General features: G+C 35.1%; 1 protein-coding gene and 1 pseudogene across 1 annotated transcript in view; one reads left to right on the forward strand and one right to left on the reverse strand.

The window, feature by feature from the left end:
• The window catches only part of Gstcd (glutathione S-transferase C-terminal domain containing), a 161,550-nt gene that overhangs the window by 101,376 nt on the left and 35,861 nt on the right, over nucleotides 1-24,313 (reverse strand). The gene's annotated exons all lie outside the window — the stretch shown is intronic.
• Nucleotides 6,156-6,728, forward strand: LOC143405584 (E3 ubiquitin-protein ligase RNF4 pseudogene; annotated as a pseudogene).

Here is a 24,313-nt window from a genome sequence, read left to right on the forward strand (position 1 = left end):
AAACTGCAAAAGCTTATTTAATTATGGGGGAGTGATGGAATACATATTAAAGCTGGTCCCCACTTTACCAATCCATCTGTATCTGGCATTACAAAACCAATTTTTTGATACTCATTTGATAGTCCCTTCTTACACTTATTCTCTCTATTCTGCCTTTATTATTGTTTTCTCTCAAATACTTTACAGACTTCTTTGTTTTAATCCAGGGTTGACTTTCTACTATAGCCAAAGTCAAGACCTGTTTGATCTGCTTGGAATCTTTCCCAACCAAGAATTAATCTCCCTCCTTTTTGGCCTTCATAACACCTACTTCCCACCACTGTCTTTCCAACTCAGTAATCCTCAAAGAAACATTAAAATTCCACTCTTCAAATGTAATGGTTAAGATCAAAGTTTCATAGAAAACAGGGGATTAAGAAAAATGCATATGTTTTCTTAAAAAGAAAATTTCTAGAAGGTATCTATCCTAAAACAATATGAATTTATTGGAGTAACCTGATCCCATGGGCTTCCAAATACAAAAATCTTACTGCTGAAGAAGCAGGTTCTCTCTCGGTTTAACAATAGGACAATAGGAGCCTTTAATCTCTTTTCCAGGAGGCAGATCTTACTGACTTAGAATTCACTATATTTTATACCAGAATTCTCCTAAATATATATTTTTTTCTTTCTGTAAAACTTAAAAATAAACTTCTGTCATAAACTGACCAAATTACTTTTCTGGCCAAGTCATACACACACACACACACACATATATATGTTCTCTATCATCACTATACATTATATATATAATATGTAATATAGAATATATAGTATAATATGTAATATATTATATATATATTATTTCAACCAGCTTCAGTCATATATATATACATATATTATATATAATATAATTATACTATATATATATAGTGATGATAGAGAACACATAGTCGTCCTATCTCTGTACTGCTTCTAAGACCCAATGAAATATCCTACTGAAGAGGATGTAGCAATAATTGTCACATTCTCTTATGTGGGGACATAACTGTAAGAATGAGTTATTTGAAAACATTAGTTTTGAGGAGTTAATGTATTTCATTTTACTGATTCTACCATTTAAAAAAATGAGTCTCAAGGAGATTCAAGATGCATTAGAAGAAGGCTGCATTCCCAGTTGCTCTGTGGCTTGGGATTTGAGCAATAAGAGTATAGCTTCTCAGTGAGGTGGTTGAAAAAGGGATTTCACTAAAATTCAATATTGGACAGTCAGAGTGTCTTAGAGACACAGAAATTTGGGTACATTAAACAAAGAAGAAAGACTACATTGGACCAAAGCCAGTTGTGGCAGTGGTAGTAGTGCTGGGAGGGAGAAACAGATAGCTTTAGTATGGAAAAACCCTGAGATCAGAATAGCAACTGATCAAGTGACTGCACTGTGCACTGATGTTTGAAAAATGTGCTGTTTCTCCACTGGCTATGGAGAGCTGAGGCAGGAGTCATCTTGCGATAACCACTCTGCAGCTACTGCTGCTGAGCTGGGAGAACATACCAAATACTGCCACACTGTCCTGGCAAGCACCTATCTACTGTGAGGCCCAGGGTATACCTAGCAGAATGTGAGTGAAACCCACACAAAGACGATCTGCCCAGGGGCATTTAAGTCAGAAAACTGTTGAGAAGACCAACTTACTTTTCTTTTGAGTCTGGAGCTTATGTGACCAGCTGAAGGGAACAGAATCTGAACAAGTAACTGTGAATACATTTGGGGCTAAGTCTAGGAAGGCTGTGTTCTTAGGCAGCAGAGTGTGTGGAGGATTGGTTCTACTGCCCCATGAGTAGAATTCTGTGGAGGCACCTGAGATCCATACTTGCAACTGCCAAACCCTAGGGATGTACTGATCTAATCTTTCCAGAGCAGACATCACCCAATAATTTGACCTCAGCCCCAGCTTCTGGAATTCCACTAATAGAACTCTGTAGCAGCCCCAACCTGGAAGTGCATTGATCTGGTCTGTGCAGAAAAGCCCCATTTGTACTTCCCCATTCTATTCAACTTACACTGGTGAAAAGGGAAACTGAGAATTATTTCAACCAGTTTCAGTCTTAGGCCACTTCAACTGGCAGCTTGGTAAGCAACACAAAAAGAGAAAGGGGTTAGCAATCCCCAGCCATTGCTCTCTCCCTCTCTTTTAGTACACAGCTCAAGAAGAAATGGAAGAAAAGACAGTTGGCTATAGACAGTGACCATCCTTTCTCATCGACCACCTTAGTGGAGATAATTCTTTCATTTTTCATTAAGAATCTTTCTTGTGTGTGTGTGTGTGTGTGTGTGTGTGTATGTGTGTGTGTGTGTGTGTGTGTGTTCTTGCTGTGCTGATTGATTTCTGGACATATATACATACACATATTTGGGTTTTTTCCCCCTCAATTTTAGCAATTTTAAATGTAATTATTTTTCTTTGCCTTGTCTTTTGGGGCTTAGGGTTTTTGGATTCTATATTTTGGTTTTGTTTTACCTTGTTTTCATTTGTTTGTTTCTCTTTCTTATTCCTAACAACCAAATTCTCATGTTTTCCTGTTTCTCTCTCCCTTCAATTTTTTCTATTTTTTTCTCCTCCTTCCTTATAACTATCGCCTGCTACATCTTTTCTGCATTCTCTGTCCATTAGTTGAAATTATAAACTCATTTCTATCTTCTTATCACATTTTCATTTCTCTAATTAACTGTATTGTTAACATCTTTTAAAACCAATCAGTTTCTATAATTCCTGTTCCCACCATTCAAGCTTCTGCAATTATTACTGCTGTGGATGGCATAGTTGACATCTATTGTTTGCTTTAATGCCAGATCTAGTTCATGGTTACTTATTGTTTTTGCTGTTGGCAAATCCTGACCCCACCATTTCTGGATTTGTGTGTATGGTAATTAACATCTGTCAGTGTCATAGTAGGAACCCAGAATTTATATAATGCTGTATTACTGTTTGCATAAGTTGTTGCTATTGTTTGTTTTCCCCTATTCTTTGAGCTGCTGGGAACCTACAGGGGCACTATAAGTTCACAGGATAGATAGAGACTCTGGTGCTGAGCTAAACTCATCCAAAAAACATGGCACAGCTTGTTGTACACACAAATTAATGACACTCAATCTTCAGCAATACTTAATACAAAGAACAGAAGAAAAATATCCCAAAATAATCACTAGGCTTCAAGGAGAAACAGCTAGTGGTGGGCCCTCAGGTCACACTCACAGACATCTACTGCTGAAACAAAAGTGGAGAGAATCCACACAAACTCTGGATACCACATCTACAGGAGGGTCTCAATCTTGATCACTCTAGGACATTTTGGTAAAGACTGTGTCCTAAAAAGGTCCACACATAAGAGTGAAAGAGAAATACCTCCTATACATGCATAAAACTCAACACAGGAACTCAAGAAATATGAAAAAATAAGATAACATTACACCTCCTAAAGATCATAATTCACTATCAAATAATCCCAAAGATATTAAAGTGGATGAACTATCATCCACTGAATTCAAAAGAAGTATTTTAAAAATGATCAATGAATTCCAAGAGAATTCAGACAAATAACTGAATGAATTAAGGAATTCAGTATAGAGTATAAATGAGAAATTTAGTACAGAGAGATATTGAAAAAGAACGAAACAGAATCTTGAAAATGAAAGACAAAATAAATCAAATAAAATGTTCAGTATAAAGTCTCTCGATTAGAGTAGACTATGTTGCAGACAGTATCTCATAGCTGGAAAACAAAGTGGCCGACCTTGAATATTCAGACAGCATTAAAGAAAATGAGTAACCATGATTAGAATATACAAGAACTCTGGGACAACATTAAGAGACCAAATTTAAGAATCACTGGAATTTGGGGGGTATGGAAGAATAAAAATTCACTGGATTTGACGAAGGGGAATGAAGGGAAGGGAGAGGGAATGGGAATAGGAAAGACAGTAGAATAAAACAGACATAACTTTCCTACGTCCATATATCAACATATGACCAGTGAAACACCACATCATATATAACTGCAAGAATGGGATCCTAATTAGAATAAGTTATACTCCTTGTATGTATAACATGTCAAAATATACTATATTGTCATGTATAGCTAAAAAGAACAAATAAAAAATAAAATAAATGCAAAAAAAAATCAATGGAATTGAGGGGGATTGTGAAATGCAGGTTAATACCTCTCCAGGGAAATAATAACAAAAATTTCCAATCCCTGAAAATGAGATAGACATCTAGATAAAGAATTGTTATGGTTTAGTTGTGGTGTCCCCCAAAAGCTCATGTGTGAGACAATGGAAGACAAGAAGGTTTGGAGGAGAAATTATTAGGTTATATTCTTAACTAAATCAGTGAATTAATCCCTGATAGGAGTAACTGAGTGGTAACTAGAGGCAGGTGGGCTGGGACTGGAAGAAGTGGTTCACTGGGGGCAGAACAATGAGATATATATTTTGTATCTGGAGAGTAGAGTCTGTCTCTGCTTCCTGATCAACATGTGAGCTGCTTCTTTCTGCCACACTCTTCCTCCATGATGTCTTATCTCACCTCCAGCCCCAAGGAATACAGCCATCTGTCTATGGATTAAGACCTCTGAAACAGTGAATCCTTAAACTTTTCCTCCTCTAACACTATTCTGTCAGATCTTTTAGTCGCAGCAGCAAAAAAGCTGACTAAAAAAAGAATACATTCAGAACCCAAACCAGACAAGATTAAAGAAAAACCTCTAAACAACATATTATAATTAAAATGCCTAACATAAAGAACAAGGACAGATTTTAAAAGCCTCAAGAAAAAAAACATCACATCACATTTAGAGGTAAGCCAATCAGGATCAATTCTGAATTTTCAGCACAAACTCTAAAAGCCAGGAGGCTTGAAATGCTATGTTCCAAGTCCCAAAGAAAATAACTGTCAACCAAGATTGCTATATCCAGCAAAGCTATCCTTCAAAATTGATGAGGAAATAAAAACCTTCCAAGATAAGCAAAAACTAAAAGAATCCATGAGTACTAAAAACTGGCACTATAGAAATCACTTAAAGAAATACTCTGCACAGAAGAAATAAAAAAACAAACTTCAGAACTTACAAAACACTAAATCAAATTTATGAAAAGTAGCTAAGCAATGAGAAAAAGGATCCAATTAAATATTATAAATAAATCAAAATGGCAGGAATTTATAAATATCTTTCTATAATAATATTGAGTGTAACTGGTCTCAAATCTCCAATTAAGACACAGACTGGTAGAATGAATTAAAAAATAAGACCCACCTATATGTTATTTGCGAAAGAAGCACCTTACAGCAAAAGACAACTACAGGTTGAAAGAGAAAGCATGGAAATTGATACAGCACTTGAATGGAGCCTGAAAATAAGCCAGAAGAGCTACTCTCATATCTGACAAAGCAGAATTCAAGCCAATCTTAAATCAGAAGAGAAAAAGAAGGTCACTTAATACAGGTAAAGGGAACAATCCAACAAAAATAAGAAGATACAACAATAATAAATATTTATGTCCCAAATGTGAGCACAACTAATTATATAAAAGAGATGTTACTCAAATTAAAACCTCAGATAGACCCCAATATATTCTCACCGTTAGATAAACCATCTAAACATAAACTAGGTAAATACTCTTTGGACCTTAAAGATTATAAATCAAATAGACTTAACAGCTATAGACCAGTGCATTAAGCAACAGTGTAATATAAAATTTTCTCAGTGGCTTGTGTAACTTCACCAAAATAGACCATAATGTAGGCCACAAAGCAACTATTAACAAATACAAAAAGAAATTGATATAATTTCCTGCATCTCATCAGATCCTAATGAAATGAACTTTGAAATCACCACAATAAAACTCAAGGCTTTGAGTCAATAGAATCTTGTTTGAGCAGGTCTCTTTATTGGCTTATGAAGGTGCTTCCTCGTGCTAGTGTGTTGGTGGTGGCTCCTGCCAGACCAGACCAACTCTGGGACAGGACTCAAAGATACTGAAATCTGCCTGGCCCCAAATTCTTTCTAAGCCAGAAGAGGAGAAACCAGAGGGCATGAGAGGTTTGAGAACATTCAGCTTTGTTGCAAACCTGGGTAGAGATCACTTCCCTTTGTGCAGGTTGGAGCCAAGGAGTACAATGAGTACATGAAAGCACCACAATGGAATAGTAAGTTCTAGGCAAGCCCAGAAGTGAACTTGGGAAGTAGCCTCCACCTCTAATATTTCCTTAGAAGCAAAACCCATAGAACTTATGGAAACTGCTGGAGATAAAATTGTGGACCTCACCTGTGAATCTTTAGAGCCTGTGGTGATAGATCTGCCTTACAATGACTCTGCTATAATTGCTTATAAAAGGAGAATGACAAAGAAGAATGCCAGGAGGCTGTACCAAGACCAAGCTAACAGTTGCATGGTGAACTGTGATGACGAGGAGCTGTCCAGGGATGGAGATGTACATATGACCACCCACACTCCCAGAAACTTCAGGGATGAGAGGGCCACAGGACTCAGGCCCTCTGGAACTGTTAGTTGTCTCATCTGCATCGATGGATACTCAGAGATTATATAGAATGGATGTCTCATTGTCTCTACAGAGTGTGGCCATGTCTTCTGTAGCCAGTGCCTCCATAATTCCCTTAAGAATGCTAACGCTTGCCCAAATTGTAGGAAAAATATCAATCACAAATGGTACCACCTCATTTATATATGAAGTATCAGATCTTCTCAGGAAAGACAGATGGACAGATAACCTGGCTAGGCTCTTCATATGGTATCTGCCTCCAATTTCCTGAGCTCAAAAAAGCTATTTCAAAACTAACATCTGGTATATAAACTTTTTGTTTCTAATCCCCTTAGATCCTTTTGTTATGCTCTAGAGTTTGACCAGGAGCCTTCCCCATTTGGCTCTGTATCTCTGATCCCCTGTAGTGGTTTCATCCCAAAGTAGGACAAAGGAAGTCAGGCACATCAGAGTTGAAAATTGGAGTTACAGTTGAAAATTGTGTTATTTGCTAAGGAGTTTTCCTGTTTGGATAGCTTGCCCCAACTCTACCAGGCATACAACCTTTCCAGGCACATGCAAATCGACCACTCTGCATACCCCAAAGTATCCAAACCAGACACAGTCCACTCAACCCAAGGGTTCTAGTTGCAGGACTGGCCCCCAGGAAAGACCAACCACTGTTTTTTTTTTCTTTTTTCTTTTTCCACCTTGAGGGTCAGAAATGACCTGTGATTCTGCCTGTATGTTGTCATTAATGTGCAGTGTTTTCAGTAAATAAAAAACTCTGAAGGGCAAGCCTATTTCCTAAGAACAAAAAGTACAATAAAACCAGTTCTTTACTACTTTTTAGCAGTCCAGGAGATGTAGCAGAGTTATTGTCTTCCTTAGAGCCCTAATGTCTCTTGTGGAGCAGTACCCATCCCATCATGTCTCTGCTCACTAATTGTTTTAAGGAATCTTATCCACGCTCCAAAGTTCTCCACCTGGTACAGGACATTCAAGGTCAATAGGGCAGCCATTTTGGGTATCCTCTCTTTTCAGATAAAAATCTGTCCTGTGTTGACCACCTGCCCTCCAGTCTTCAGTTATTACTGCCTATGTCTGCTCAAGCATCAATATTGGGAGATGGTGGTAGTATCTGTGTCCTATCAGCCATTCACTTCTGTGTTTTTGTCCAAGTTTCTGGTACTCCTGTTTTAAAGATGTTGGCTCACTGGATCTGGCCTTGATTTGGCTTCTTACTCTCCCCCACAAGTTGACATTTATTTCAGAAGCTGCTCTTCTGGTCAGTTGGGCTGTAATCCTTTGGGCTTTTCTCTGCAAGTGCCAGATGACAACCTTTACTCCATAGGTGTGTGTGAGCCTCAGGTTTTCTCAGAGGCAACAAGGTGATCCAGACTGCCCCTGAGGGCACTGGGGTTGGGGTGGCTGGTTAGGGAGAGGCCATGCCATGCAGACCAGCTTCCACCTCCTCACCCTCTTTCTTCAGAGGGCTTCAAGCCAAACCAACAGCCTTTTCATGTAAAAATCTTCATGATGAGAAAGGAATTCTTCTAGCTTTACTAGCAATAACTGACTTTCAGTGCACTCTCCTGAAGGAGCAGGGACTCCTCACAGAGTTCATTTCAGACAGGGCTGAAGGAATGCCCATTCTCTATAAAAAAGAAAAAGATTTTATTCTTTACTCTAAGTTCTCAGCTGCCTGAAGAAGGTCATGACATTCTTCATGGAGTTGAAGAGGGTAAGAGCTTCAGTGCTCACCATCAGGCTGCATGCCTGCCCTCCACCAAATGTCATGGCCATTATGTCTCCTTAGGGCTTCATGGAAGTGCTCCTTAGACTTCAAGGGCCAAGGCGACCACTGCAGCCCAGCCTCTCAATCCATAGATATGGTAATATCCATTTAAAATTTTCTTTTTATTTTATCTTCAAAGACAACTTATGTGATGACTCATAAAAGTTACATTATTTTGCCAGGCAGGGTGGGCACATTCCTGTAATTCCAGTGGCTTGGGAGGCTGAGGCAGGAGGATTCAAAGCACCTTAAGTAAAAGCAAGGTGCTCACTCAGTGAGACCCTATCTCTATATAAAACACAAAATAGGACTGGGGATATGGCTCAGTGATTGAGTGCCTCTGAGTTCCATACCTAGTACCAAAACAAAAAAAAACAAAAAAAAAAAAGTTGCATGACTTCATCCTAAATTAAACTGGGGAAAAGTGTGTTTAGTTTCTACTAATGAGACACTGAAAATTAGGAAAAGACTGGAGTAAAAAATCCTTTTCCTCAGTGTATATAGTTCAGCTCTTTGTTACATTTAAACTGTATTCAAACACAAAATCTGTTTTGGACTTTTCTACTAGTGTTAAAGATGTGAATAAAACCATTAATTTGGACCAAAAAAAAAATAAAAAATAAAAAAGAAAGAAAGAAAGACCACAAATACTATATAAACACATGGAGACTGAACAGTACACTTTTGAATGATGAATAGTTGAAAAGAAACCAAGTGAGAAATTTAAAAAAATTTAGGCTCAGATGAGGTGATACAACATACCTGAACCTCTGGGGCACTATGAAGGCTGTTCTAAGAGTGTTTATAGCTATGAATGCCTACATAAGACAATAATAAAGATCCCAAATAAACAACCTAATGATGCATCTCAACGTCCTTGAAAAAGAAGAAACCAATACTGAAGCTAGGAGGAGGAGGGAAAAATTAATATCAGAGCTGAAATCAATGAACTCAAAAATAAAAAAATACAAAGGATTAATGAAACAAAGAGTTGGTTGTTTAAGAAGATAAAAAAGGTTGACAAACACTTAGACAAATTCATCAAAAGAAAAAGAGAAGATTCAAATTAATAAAATTAAGACATGAAAAAGGAGAAATCACCACAGATGTCACAGAAATCTAGCAGATCATTAGGGACTATTTTCAAGACTTGTACTCCAATATGTTGGAAAACCTAGGAAAAATGGATATATTTCTAGATAAGTATGACCTCCCAAAACTGAATCAAGAGTACATAGAAAACCTAAACATTATACAATATATACACCAGATGCTATCACATTGATATGTATAATTTTTATTTTTTTATGTATCAACAAAGAGTAAATTTAATTTTGAAAAAGGAACACCAACTAAAGCTCTTCTCCAATAATAAATTCTATATGCTAAGTAACTGAACTTAGCAATCAAAAACTGGCTATCTATGGACTGAGACCTTGAAAAATATGAGTCCCAAATAAACTTTGCATCTTCAAAGAAAAAGGAAACCTAAACAGACCAATAACTTGTAGAGAGATAGAAGTAGTAATAAAAAGGCTTTCAATAAAGAAAAGCCCAGGACTAGATGGATTCTCAGATGAATTCTACCAGACCTTCAAAAAAAGTACAATAATTCCATGAAATACAAAGAGATGGAATACTACCAAATTCATTCTATGAAGCCAGTATCACAATAATATTAAAACCAAATCAGGGACACATCAAGAAAGAAAACTATAAACCAATATCTCTGATGAAATTAGATGCAAAAATACTTAATAAAATATGAGTAAATTGTGTCCAACACTATACTAAAATGATTGTACCTCATGATCAAGTTGATTTTATTCCAGAGATGCAAAGATGCTTTAATATATGCAAATTAATAAATGTCATGCATCACATAAATAGAATTAAGGACAAAAATCACCCAGTCATCTCAAAAATTACAGAGAAAGCCTTTGACAAAATTCAGCACCCATTCATGAGAAAAACACTGAAGAAACAAAGGACAGAGGAATCTACCTACACATCATAAAGGTTATGTACGAAAAACTCAAAGTTAACCTCACAGTAAATGGGGAAAAGCTGAAAGCATTTCCTTTAAAATCTGGAAAAAGAAAAGAATGTCCACTCTCAGCATTCCTATTTAATACAATGTTAGAGATTCTAGACAGATTAATTAGTCAAGAGAAGAAATTAAAAGGGATAAAAATTGAAAAGGAAGAAGCCAAATTATCAATTTGCAGGTGATACGATTCTGTACCAAAAGACTGCTAGGGCTAATGAACAAACTTGGCAAAGTCACAGGTTACAAAATCAACATTGAAAATTTAATAGTTTTTCTGTATGCCAACAATGTATCTTCTGTGAAAGAAATCAAGAAAATAATTCCATTCATAATAGTCTAAAAAATAAAATAAAAAAATACCTAGGAATAAATCTAACCAAGGAGGTGAAAGACTTCTACCATGAAAACTATAAAAAAATGAAGAAATAAATTGAAGAAGACCTCAAAAGATGGAAAGACCTCCCCCATGTTCTTGAATAGGCAGACCATTATGTTAAAATGGCTCCATGTTACCAAAAGCAATATACAGATTCAATGTAATCCCTATCAAAATACCAATAATATTCTTCACAGAACTAGAAGAAATAGGCCTACAATTCATGTGGAAGAATAAGTGATTTAGAATAGCCAATGCAATTCAAAGCCAAAAAAGCAATGTTGGAAGGCATCATAATACTGGACTTCAAATTATACTACAGAGCTACAGTAACAAAAACTGCATGGTGTTAGCATAAAAACAGACACCTAGACCAATGGTACAAAACAGAAGACACAGAGACAAACCTACACATCAATAATCATCTGGTCTGATCCTTGACAAAGGTTCCAAAAACATATTTTGGAGAAAAGACAGCCTTTTCACAACTGATGCTGGGAAAATTGTTTATCCTTTGGTAGAAGAATGAAAATAGACCTGTATCACTCATCCTGTACAAAAATTTACTCACAATGGATCAAAGATCTAAGAATTAGACCAGAAATTATGCAAATCCTACAAGAAAATATAGGGTGGACATTCCAATGTATGAACATAGGCAACAACTTTCTCAATAGGTCCTCTGAAGGTCAGGAAATAATGCCAAGAGTGAATAAGCAGAATGGCATAAAATTAAAAAGCTTCTGCCCAACAAAGGAAATAATTAGGAATATGAAGATAGAACCTACAGAATGGGAAAAAATCTTTGATAGCTACTATTTTGATAGAAGATTAATATCTAAAAAATATAAACTCAAAAAACTTAAGACCAAAAAATCAATTAATCCAATTAATGAGTAAGAAAATGAATAAAATAGACACTTCTCAAAAGAAGAAATAAAAATGATCAACAAATATATGAAAAAGTGTTCAACATCATTAGCATTTAGGGAAATCAAAACTATACTGAGATTTCACTTCACACCAGTCAGAATGGCAATCATCAAGATTACAAATAATAATAAATGCTAGAGAAAACGTGGAAGAAAAGGAACTCTGTTCCAACTACACTGTTCTTGGGATTATAAATTAGTACAACCACTGTGGAAATCAGTATGGAGGTTCCTCAAAAGACGATGCATGCTATACCACTCCTAAGTATTCATTCTATAAAACTAAAATCATCATACTACAGTGATACACATACACCAATGTTTATAGCAGCACAGTTCACAAAAGCCAATCTATGAAACTAGCCTAGATACTCATCAACAGGTGAAGAAAATGTGGTATATATACACAATGGAGTTTTATTTGGCCACAAAGAAAAATAAAATTTCCATTCGCAGCAAAATGGATGAATCTCAGACCATGATATTAAGGGAAATAAGCCAAATTCAGAAGTTCAAAGGTCATATTGTTTTCTCTCATATATGGAAGCTAGAGAAGAAAAAGGAAAAGAAAGGTGGGGGGTGGTGATCTCATGAAAATCAAAGGGAGATCAGTAAAGGAAAGGGATCCTGGGGGTGGGACAAGGGAGGGGAGGTCTTGGGAGTGGTACTAGCCAAATTATATGGTTATATCACAGGCATGTGCAGATTTGTAACAATAAATCCCATCACATTTACAACTATGATACACCAATTAAAATGTGGAAAAAATGAGTTTCATTGTGATAACAAAAAAATAAATCCATTTTGCTCTGAGTCCATATAGATATTAAAAGCTATTCTGTTATGTGGGATGTAGTGGCACATGCCTGTAATCCTAGTGGTTCAGGAGGCTCAGGTAGGAGGATAGCGAGTACAAAGCTAACCTGAGCAATTTAGTGAGGCTCTAAGCAACTTAGTAAAACCATGTCTCTAAATAAAATATAAAAAGGGCTGGGGAGTGCCCTTGGTTCAATCCCCAGTACCAAAAAAACAAAACAACAACAACGAAAAAGCTCTTCTATTATTTGTTATCATTATAGTAAATTTTTAAACACCAGATCTCTGAGATAATTCTTTAATTTCTTAACTATTTTCTTCTTCCAAGAACTCAGATTCAGAATTATATTATAACCCCAATTACTTCTCATACTATTTACCTGTATCATTCATTCATTATATCATTTCAGTATCCATTAAATCTCATTCTTTGTAGTGATCAATTAGGTGGACATAGAGTTATAAACAGGAGTAACTGGTCAGTGCCCTCCAGGAGCTCGGTCTGTTGGAAAGAAATAAGGGAATCACCTTCTTTATAAACTCTCCAGGAGAAAGAGCAACTGGACCAAGTAACTTCCATTCTGTTCCCTAAGCTTCATCTTTCTAATGGTGTTCACTTGAATGGCCACCACCACCTTTCATGTTGCCCTTTGGAGGTATGCTAATCTCCCATAATAATGCAATCAATCTTTCTTTGGCTTCCATAAGCACAATGGAGAATGGGCTGGTATTTTAAAAGACTTTGTCAAGTCATTAAGGAAAAATATAAGAACATTAATAAAGATAACAAATAAGATGCAATCTATTAAAATTCTTAGATTTCTGCTCTTACCATTGTTAGCTGACTTGACTTCTACTATGTTGTTTAACCTCTCTGAAGCTGCCACATCCTAACAACCAATAGAAACTGTCTTCTTTTGCTGCAGTTTTCTGCATGTAAACTAGAGTTAGGTTCTGCATATAAACTAGAATTAGGACACAAAACCTCTAAAATTGCTCATTTTAAGAAACACATTGATGGTGATAAAAATAGTATAATCTTTTTGGAAATCTATATAGCAATATATATCAAAAACAGCAGAAATATTTATATCCTTTGATCCTATTATTTCCCTTCTGAGGAACTATTGAATGTAGAAACAGAGTTATGTGGAAGATATTTTCATCATACTGTTATCTATTAAGTTGGTAAGTTGAGAGCAACTTTATATTCAACTTCAGATGATTTAGCTAAATATATTAAATCTACTTGTAATATTATGATATCATTAAAAGTTGGCATTCACATTAGGGGTGGTGGTATTATGTTTCAAATATTTTAAATTTTTTCAAGAGCAAATACTATAATACTCAATTCAAAGTAGCTGAATTCTTTAATATGGTTTGACATTAAATGACCACCTTCCACTAAACTGCCTAATAAAAGGGAGTATGGAAGAAAAAATGTCTAAAGATCCAGTAAAACTATTCATAAAGCTACTCTATATTTAGACTAATTATAGCTTATAACTATTTTTAAAAAGATGAAATACTATATTTATACTGAAATAGTTTTTTTTACTAGAATTTTTTATATTCCATAGGCATTTAAATCTAACAAAGGCCTCTCTCTAGTAGAAAATCAAGGAATATAGTATTGTGAAATAGTTTGGAGGCAATGCAGGATTACAATTAAATATAATAATCGCAGATGTAGCGGAAAAACCCAGCTGACATTGATCATTTCTGCTCCTTGAAACAGAGATATAAAAGCCCTTATCAGGAACTTACATACATATAGCTGTTTTGGTTTAAGAGTTTACTCATTATAGCCAAAAAACACAAGCTATATAAGAAAGAAAAGAGAGACCTGCAACGCAGGGAGAACATTTGTGTGAAACATGCACAAAATTTGCTCTTCACAAGCAAGGCTTTAATTTCAGAGTGAGCTTTATGATTAAGGGTTTCTAGTATGTAAACAGTTTGAAGAGATGCTTTTTCATCTCTCACTCTTTCTGCTTGTATAATATAGGCACATTCAACATGTGGGAAATTACTTGACAGTAATAACAAAATGACCTGAGAGTAATAACAAAACAGTGAAAACAATAAGGCAATAAAATGTTGACAGTAACCATATTCCAGCAACAGAGTGTAGAATTCATCTTGGAAATTGGAAATTCTTAATGTTAATTTTGTGTGCTGCTTTTAATCAAATGGGTTCAAATTTTAAGGTTCTTAAGCAAAGACTCCAATAGTTAAGAGAGTTATTACAATTGCTCCTCGCAAACTCCCTCCCTTACAACACTGAGATTTAAGAATAGTCACATTTAAGAACAATTTTCTATAACAAGTAATTGTCAGGAAAAATTATAACATGGACTGAAAGTTTCATGGGATAAACTACTTCTCCAAAACATTTCCTGTACTATGGTCAAACTCCCTACCCCAGGTTAATAAATTTCAAATTTTATTAGTTTTGATTTGACAATAGCAAAACAGATTAGTGTAACTACATATGCAGAGATCTGCATAGCCACTATAGGTGGTGACAGTGAGATAATTATCAAGTATAATAGATGGAGAGCTTGAGTTCTGGAGCCAGACTGAATCTGGGGCCTCTATAAATTAGAACAAAATTTCTCTTGCAGAGAAAGGAAGCTAAAGGACTGAGACCCCCAATGTGGACAGGTATGAAAGAAGATGGGAGAGAGGACTGCCCACTTAGGCCTAACACAAGGTTTAATTTTATAGTTCTGAGCCCTCAAACTAAATCCACATATATGTATTTCCTGTCTTTTGTTACTTCCGTACCTCTTTTCCTACAGAAATTTGGATAATTTCCAGAGATTTCAGATTATGGAATCTTTGAAGTAAGTTTCTTTCATCTTCCTTCAGAGTTGGCTTTGAATAAAACTGATTTTCTTCCCAATTTTACTTTCACTATTTCTGGAGCAGTGAGCATTGGAGCCTAGTCTCTTTTTCCCTGGGAAGGATCTTGTGCTGCCCAGTAACACTCTCAATTCGGCTGACAATCAGTATGACTTTAATGTTTATCACACAGCATGTACACATACACACATGTGCATACACACTCTGCCCCTAGTCACTGACAGCTGCTAAGATCTTTGTTAATACCTAAGTGATTAGAGAATCTGCAACAAAGCTCCTAAATCCCTAGGGATTTCCTATGTTCTAGAAGCATTTTTTTTCTAATGAGAGTTCTCTTGGTGGTTTCCTGGATGGGGGCTTGTCACCAATAGGTCAACCCATGATTATAAGACTTGACACAGGATAGAGACTAGAAATGAAGTTAATACAATTATGCCTATATGATAAAGCCCCTAAAAAATTTCTGATTATGGGATTCTAAGAACTTCCAAATTGGTAACATTTGTGTGCAGTGTGGGTAGTACACCCAAACTCCATGGCGACAGAAGCTCAAACATTGAGGACCTTTCTACACCATGTCCTATTTATCTCTTCATTTGGCTGTTTATTAATGTCCTTTATTAGTAAACTGATATGTGTAATAAACTGACATCTGTGAGTTCTCTTTGCAAATTAATTGAATCCAAGGAGAACATTGTTGGAGCCCCAACTTATATTCAATTGGACAGAAGTACAAGTCACAACATAGTACTTGGGATTGGCATCTAAAGTAGAGAGCAGTTTTATGGTTCTGATCCCTCAACCTGTGGGATCTGACTCAATTTTCATGTAGGTCCTGTCAGAATGGATATGAATTAGAGGATACCCAGCAGGTTTCTCTTGGAGAATTGTGTGTTATTAGGTAAAAACCTCTACCCATCTAGTGTCAGAAGTGTTAAGTGGAGAGTGAGAGCAGGAAGAACACTGTTTTTGTTGTTGTTTGTTTGTTTGTTTGTTTTTTTCTCAGTCTCAGAGAAGCCCCAGCAGGAGATGAGAAAAAGGAGACTGAGGTCAGGGTATTTATTCTTCTGGCTCAACATGAGTATGTATGTATCACTGTAGTATGATGATTTTATTTTTTTACGATAAATACTTAGGAGTGATATAGCATGGTGGTTCCATGCATAGTCTTTTGAGGAATCGCCACACTGATTTCCATAGTGGTTGTACTAATTTACAATCCCCAAAACAGTGTAAAAGAGTTCCTTTTCCTCCATATTCTCTCTAACATTTATTATTGTTTGTATTCTAGATGACTGCCATTCTGATTGGTATGAAGTGAAACCTCAGAGTAGTTTTGACTTGTATTTCCCTAATAGCTAATGATGTTAAAGATTTTTTTTCATATATTTTTCGGCCATTTTTTATTTCTTCTTTTGAGAAGCATACATTCAATTCATTTTCCCATTTATTAATTAGGTATAACTACATTTTTGCCCTATAATTAAGGTTAACAATTATTCAAACTTAGACAGCTGTATTATTTCAGTGCTTGTGAGTTATTGTTATTGTGTAGCTATTAGAGAAATTTCCTTGCTGCAGGTATCTCTGCAATGTGAGCTTCCCTAATTAAATAAAAATAATAAATGAGTTTGGGTGTGAGAGGAGCTACTTCACAGCACAGAATAAAATAGTTCATTGTGGAGTTGAGCTGATTTTTATCATAACTGTGTGGAATAATACACAGGATGCCAATTTAAACTAAAATGAATAATACTAATTAGTTTCCATTAGTGGAATTATAAGGATCCTCATCATTGGTTCCCTCCATCTCCTAAATGTGATGTTAAATATTTAGGTTTAAAAATAGTTATTATTGAAAGTTTAGCAATATCAAGAATTTTTAAGTTTAAAAACTGTTATTGTGAAGTATTCAAAAGGAGTATGGAAAAGTAATAAAGTAATAAATTATGTGACAAAATACCTCTTTACAAATGTATAAAATGGAATCAATATAGAGCTAGTTTTGCATTAATTATAAATGGAAATCTTCTCTCAGGGCTTTCAGAGCAGTTACATATACTTTTATAAAACTCTGTGAATAATTCTGTCAGTGTTTTCTGTAGCTCATTCCTTGATCTTCATTAGAAATGATGTTGAAGGCTGAAACTGTTCATTTTATTACAGATATCTTTATTTTGGAGCAAAAGTTTTTCTCTCATCCTTGTGTTAACCACTAAGAAGTTGTGGTCTACTTGAAATGAGGTCTTAATGAATATTTACACATTCATAATTTATGTAAAATTATTTATGAATTTTCATCAAAAGCTGCCTCTTTCTAAAACATGAAAACCTTTTATTATAGTATTTGTTATATGTGATCACAGGAAAAACATCAAAAGAAATTCTTAGAAAAAGTGTTCTTGAATCATATATCTTGAGCTCTAAAATATTGCAGGAGCTGCTATAAATACAGCAGGACATGAACAGTGCTGCAGATTCATAACCATAAGAGTCTTGCTGAGGTAAAATGGTCCCATCCCAACTACATTTCAAGACTAATTGAAGAAGGATTAGAACCATTGGCTGGTGTTGGTTTTCAAAAATAGGTATTTTATTTTGCATTGAAACCCCATTTTAACCTTTTAAAACAATAAAAACTCTGAAAAGTACTAATACTTAATAATATTCACCTTTGAATAGATAATCTGAAGTTCCTTATCAGTGAATTCAGACTATTCCTAAAATAATTAATTCTCACACTTGCCTAGTGCTACAACAAGTGACTTAATGAAGGTGAAAAAAGATCAATCTCCTTGACTGTTCAATAAATATTCAACGTGTTCATTTGTATATGGACAAAAAATTTCAAGTAAGTTTTAAACTGTACATTTGACCTTATTTAAATAAAGTTCAGATAAATTGTATAGTCACTTAGATACTTTGTCATGTCAAATACTTTTATTTGGTTTAAAAAGCAACACACTCAGAAGTATTGCTCAGAAGATTCTGTATAATGTATGCTGGATACTAGCTATTAAACTCTTCTTGGTAATCATTTATCATGATCTCTGTGTACAAGGTATTTAACAACATGATCTATAAATAGGGTTTTTAAAGTCTAACCCTAGAAAATAGAACAAAGCATAACATAATAAAGAAAAAATTAAAATGCATCTACCTCCAAGAAAAAAAATAAAACAAAGACTTTTAAATATTTTCTTTTGTCACATGCAATAGTTAATATTAAAAAAAAAAAAGTCATGTATTTTCCTAAGAAGAAAGTCTAGTTTCATGGCTGAGAAACAAAAAATGTAAAAAAAAAATAAAAAATAAAAAGTGTTTTGTTTTGTTTTTAAGTGAGCTATGTGGTAATTTAAGGTACAAAAGCTGTAGGCCATTTTACCAGTGCTTCCTTAGTCAAAGAATTGCTGCCTCTATGGTAAATCTGGTCCTACACTTATTTTTGCTGAGGACTCTCAAGGAATAAAACTTGAATTTAATCTTGCTACTCTTTTCAGACCTTGCTTACAGCAAAGTGGTTCTAGAGGATTTAGCTAGTAGTATGTTACACAACTGTACTCTTTGGACATGTAAGCTGAATTTAAAGTTTAAAACAAATTCATTCACTCAATCATTTTGACAGTCAAAACAAAATACTCGGTCTCAGTTTTCAATTGCAAATATATAATTAAAATTGAGCATTAGTAAGCTGTTACTATAAAAAAAAAAAACTTTCCCTACTTCTCCTCCTCATGAATATAACATTCACAACATTATCACATAACATCAAAACAGTCTCAATGTACCTTGAAGTTTACAGGGCACCTAATGTAAACTAATCAACAGAGCACAATACTTGAGCTATTCCTATACTATATTATCACTATTCTGAAGCAATGTTGATAATGAAACTCAAATTATGCCATGTCAATTTGACTTTCTGCATTTTTCTGAGAGCTTGGGAATAGCAACCTGTGAAATGGACTGTCTATCAAAGGTGAAAGTCAATATTTATCTGTGTATATTAGCTTTACATTGCTATTCATTACAAAGGAGATACATTAAGATATCTGTAGCTTTTGCCTTGGATCAAAATATCATTTGACTTACAACCCATCTCCATCTTCTGATAAAGATAAAAAAAAGCTAAGAAATATTTCACTACTCTTTGTCTTCCTGACTTTTTTCTAATATTTCTGCTTAAATTTTGTTAATAACTTTTTATTTTGAATTAACTATAGAGTTACACGAAGTTGAAAAAATAGTTTATGAAGAACCAGGGACTCTTCGCCTTGCTTTCCAAATATTGATATCAGAAATAGTTGTAGTATTATACTAAAAGTAGGAAATCATTGTTAATATAATACTACCAACTACAGTTTTTCTATGCATTAATTTATGCATAAAGGCATCATTTTATGCAATTTGCTCCCATGTATAGATCCACATAACTACTTCATCATCACAAGAAGCAGCCCATCCTTGTTCCCTGTCAACCATTAATCTATTTTCTATCTTTCTAACTTTATCATTTTGAGAATGGGTATACAATAGTATACTATATGATTATACTTTGAGACTGGCTTTTTTCATTAAGCATAATGCCACTGATATCCATTTAATTTGTTGCAAGTATTAACAGTCCATTCCTTTGTATTGTGGAGTAGTGTTGTTGCATGAATGCAATAAAATTTGTTTAATTATTCACCCACTGAAGGACATTTGGGTTATTTCTAGTTTGAAGGCTAGAATCAAGTTGCTATAAATATTTATTTGCAGATTTTTGTGTGAATATAAGTTTTCATTTCTCTGGAATAAATGTCCAAGGGTATAATTACTGAGTCTTATGGTAATTGCATATTTAAGTTTGTGAGAAATTGCCAAACTATTTTCTAGAGTGATTGTATCATTTCCCATTCCTACCAGCAAAGTATTATTGTTTTGACACTGAGTTTAAAGAGTACCACTAGGCAAATAACAAACTTGTTCTTTGTAATCTTATTATATTTTAAACCATTTGAGTCTAAATTCTTCCAATTACAAGACAATTAAAGACAATTAAAACACCATAAATACTACCTTGATAAAGCATCAAATGCTTTTTAAGAATACCATTTTTGACAAAAGAGAAAAAAACTTATAAATGTATAGAATTCTGAGTTAAATATTGTTGAGTTTTCAATTTTACAATTAAGTATAACTTAAACAGAAATCAAAAAAATTTATGTTAGGGAACTATTTCCCAGAAAAGCAGGGGGGAAAAAACCAATAATCCTTTGATTTCATTCTCTTGGTATGCTTTTGGAATTATAAATGCCACAAAGTTCAAAACTTAATAGTCTTAAACTGTAAATTGACTTATACTCTTATTGACTATAAACAACAACAACAAAAAACCTGTGAAGAATATATTTTTTACACCATCTCACTAGAAGGAGTTTTTAGAAGCAAGAACATATTTATGCTAACTTCAAATCTTATCTAGTGTGGTTAAATAGAAAAAAATAAGAGTCTAAAACTGGGATTCCAGAAAAAGAACTTTTTCTTGAAAGAAACTATTAATTTTACTTTCATTATCAGGATGCTTCTACTTCAATTTAAATTGCTAGTAAAAATGGCCTAAAGTAAAAGGTTTCAGTTAGCAAATCATTCAGAGGTATGCATAAATAAGCTCTTACATCTAACTAACTCCATGATAAAAACATAGAACTAAGTTATAAAGAAAAATATGGACAGCTTTGATAGTGTGTGTAAGATTTGAAGCAAAGACTGAAATCGAAACAGCCTAGGGTAATACTTCAAATGGTGTGGTCCACAAAGCAACAGAAGTAGCAGCACCTGCATACTTCTTAAAAATGCAATTCTAGAGTTCCACTCCAAACCTGTACAAGAAACTTTGGGATAAAGCCTAGAAAACTATTTTAACAAGACTTTCAAATGATTCAGATGGAAGTCCTAGTTCAAAAAACAACAATTAAGGGCAAAAAAATCACAACCCATCTAACACCCACAAAACAAGCTTTTATGTTTTGGATTCTGATGTACTATTGACACTTGTGGGTAAGATCATTCTTTGCTATGGTGAACTTTTAGTACACCTGACCTTCTGATAAGAAGCAATGCTCCTACACATTCAGTGTATCCAGGAGGTAACCATACTAAGAATATGGTTAAGAATCAGCAAGGGGGGCAAGGCTCTCTTTAGCTCTTTCTTTCTACACTTTAGAATCCACCCCTCCTTCAAAAACCTTGACTTCAAAACCTCGACAAATTCTCTCACTTATCCAAATCCCTTCTGCTAGGGGTGGTCCTGTTGGTCTATAGAGGCATATGACAAAGAGGGTGGGGACAAGTGCATTGACTTTGTATTGAGGCCAATTTTTACTAGTTATATCATTTTTCACAATTTTATTTTATATTTTTTTTTCTGCTAACTTTAAGAATCAGTGGAGACTTCCCCAAGATGTCAGATTACAGGCATCCATAACTCACCTGTACCTCCACAAGATAGAATTAAAAAACTGGAATGCAGGTGCTCCTGATGGGGGAGAGTGTGGGAGAATGCTAGCATAAATGGTCAAAAATAAAAGTTCAACAATGTACAACCAGAGTTGGGCTCAGAAAAATTAAATATTGGAATAGAGTGAAACAGAACTCCTTAAAACAGAATGCACAGAAGCACAGCAGGAGTAGCGGGGTCAAGTGCTCCTTTGGCAGGGATAGAAGAGAAAGAAGGAGAGTTCCAGTGAACACAACTGGTACAGGATTCAGCACCCTGAAGAAATACAAACTAAATAAACAATAATTCTAAGAACTTCCTGGAGAACTGACTCTGGAGAAGTTTTCTGCACTTCACAGCTATTTTCATGGTGGTGTAACTGGGAACCATCTTGAGAAGGGCCCTACTATCTGACTTTATTGCTTTGGGATTCAGATTGTGGGAAAACAGAAGGTAACTCTCTTTATAATTGACAGTTTGCTAGGCCAACTATTAAGAGCCTGGGGGAGTGAACAGATAGGTGCAATGGTATGTGGGAGCCAGTACTGGGAATATCAAAACTGTGGATAGTTGATCACATGAGATCTGCCACTCCCACCCAGCACAGATGAGACTCCATATCCTATTTTTGCCCTTAAGGGCATATGGGCACATGCACAGAGCTGGTGTTACTCCTGCCTTCTGAGTGTGTAGCTCTTGGAAGTTCTACATTCTCTACTAGCTCCTTGAAAAGCTGTGGTGTCAGCATCTACTCTACTCTTGATATATATAATGCAAATAGCTCCAGAGGGAATTTGTTTCTAGGGAGCTCTGCATTTGGTTCTACCTCTTTCCAATGTATAAAGCAGCTCAGAGGGATTCCAAACAATTCCAGTCACAAATCACTTTTGCTAGTCACCTAACATGCTCCACAAAGGAAAGAAGGATGAGGGATGAATAATCCCCATGGACTTTGCTCTGTTCAAGGGGGTATAGAGCTTATAAAGACATGTAGCGAAACTGCAAGTTTATTCTCATGTCCACTTATTTGAGCACCTTGGTAGAGAGGAACTTCATTTTTTAATTAACATTTCTGTTTTTGTTGCTCTTTCATGCTTGTTTGTATCTCTCTCTCTCTCTCTCTCTCTCATGCTCTTTTTAATATTATTTTTTTCTCTTTTTAAATGCACTTTCTTTGTTCCTTTCTTCAACTGAAATCCTACATTTCCCCCTCTGATTAACTTTAATAATGTTTTTTACTTTTTATTTTATTCTATATGATTTTCCTCCTATCTTTGTGATTGTTGGTTATGTTGCAGTTATTTTTATTTGCCTTTTAGCTTATTTCTGCTTTTCTCTCATCCCCTTTCTCTTAGCTTTCTTTGCAGTATTAGGGATTGAGCCCAGCATGTTGAACAAATTGGATGGGTTTCTGTGGGTGAGCTATACTCCCAGCCCAACTGGGAGGAACTGCACATTTTTTCCAGCCATTATTTAGTTCCATTTGAACCTTGGTTGGTATTTAAACTTAAAGGATGATGTGATAAAACCCCAGCTGATAATCCATTCCCAAATACACATGTCTGATTCCCCCTCCTAAACACCAGCATCAGAAAGAAACAACAAAATGGTTGCGAATACCATACCTACAAGGGATCTCAATATTGGTAGCTCTCATACCTTATCAGATTGTACATTGCTGGCAAGATGAGGTGAATGTCACTGTGACCCTGGCCCATACCTCTCTCATGAAAAAACTGGACCTGTCGTAGTGCCTCAACAGAGGGTAAAAGTTCTTGGCCCATCGCTAGAATCAGAACAGCCAACAGCAGAATTGTTTTCAAGTAACAAAATCAGTATCACGAGAGCCCAAGGAGAGCCCCAACACCTGAGAGGGACTTCCTCAAAGATTACACACCATATACTCTGCTATTTATTCTTCAGCTGTCTGAACTTCCAGGGGGAAGTTCTACTGTCATTAGACCTATTGAGAAAATAGGTCCTTCAGGTTCTGATACAGTATGCACTTTATCAAAATCCATAAATCCTAGAGGGAGAAGCCACAAGGAAACTACAATATGAAGTCGAGTTGTAATTAAACTCAACACTACAAGATAAACTAGACATACAATAAGAAAAGGCTCTCATATAAAGGATGTTACACAAATAGATACCCATCCTAACAGATGAAAAAAATCTCAACAAACAATCACAAGAAATATGAACAAACAAGGCAATATTACATTTCCCAAAGTTCATAACTTTCTAATCATGGATGCCATGGATACTGAAGTAGGTGAAATGCCCAACAAAGAATTCAAAAGGATGATTTTTCTTTTTTAAAAAAGGCTCCATGAAATCCAAGAGAATACAAATAAACAGCTGAATAGATTGAGGAACACAAAGCAGTATATATATGAGCACATCAATAAAAAGAGATTTTGAAAAAGAACCAAATAGAAATCTTAGAAATAAAAAGTCAAATTAAAGAA

This window comes from Callospermophilus lateralis, chromosome 8 (genome assembly GCF_048772815.1).
Source record: "Callospermophilus lateralis isolate mCalLat2 chromosome 8, mCalLat2.hap1, whole genome shotgun sequence".
NCBI lineage: Eukaryota > Metazoa > Chordata > Mammalia > Rodentia > Sciuridae > Callospermophilus > Callospermophilus lateralis.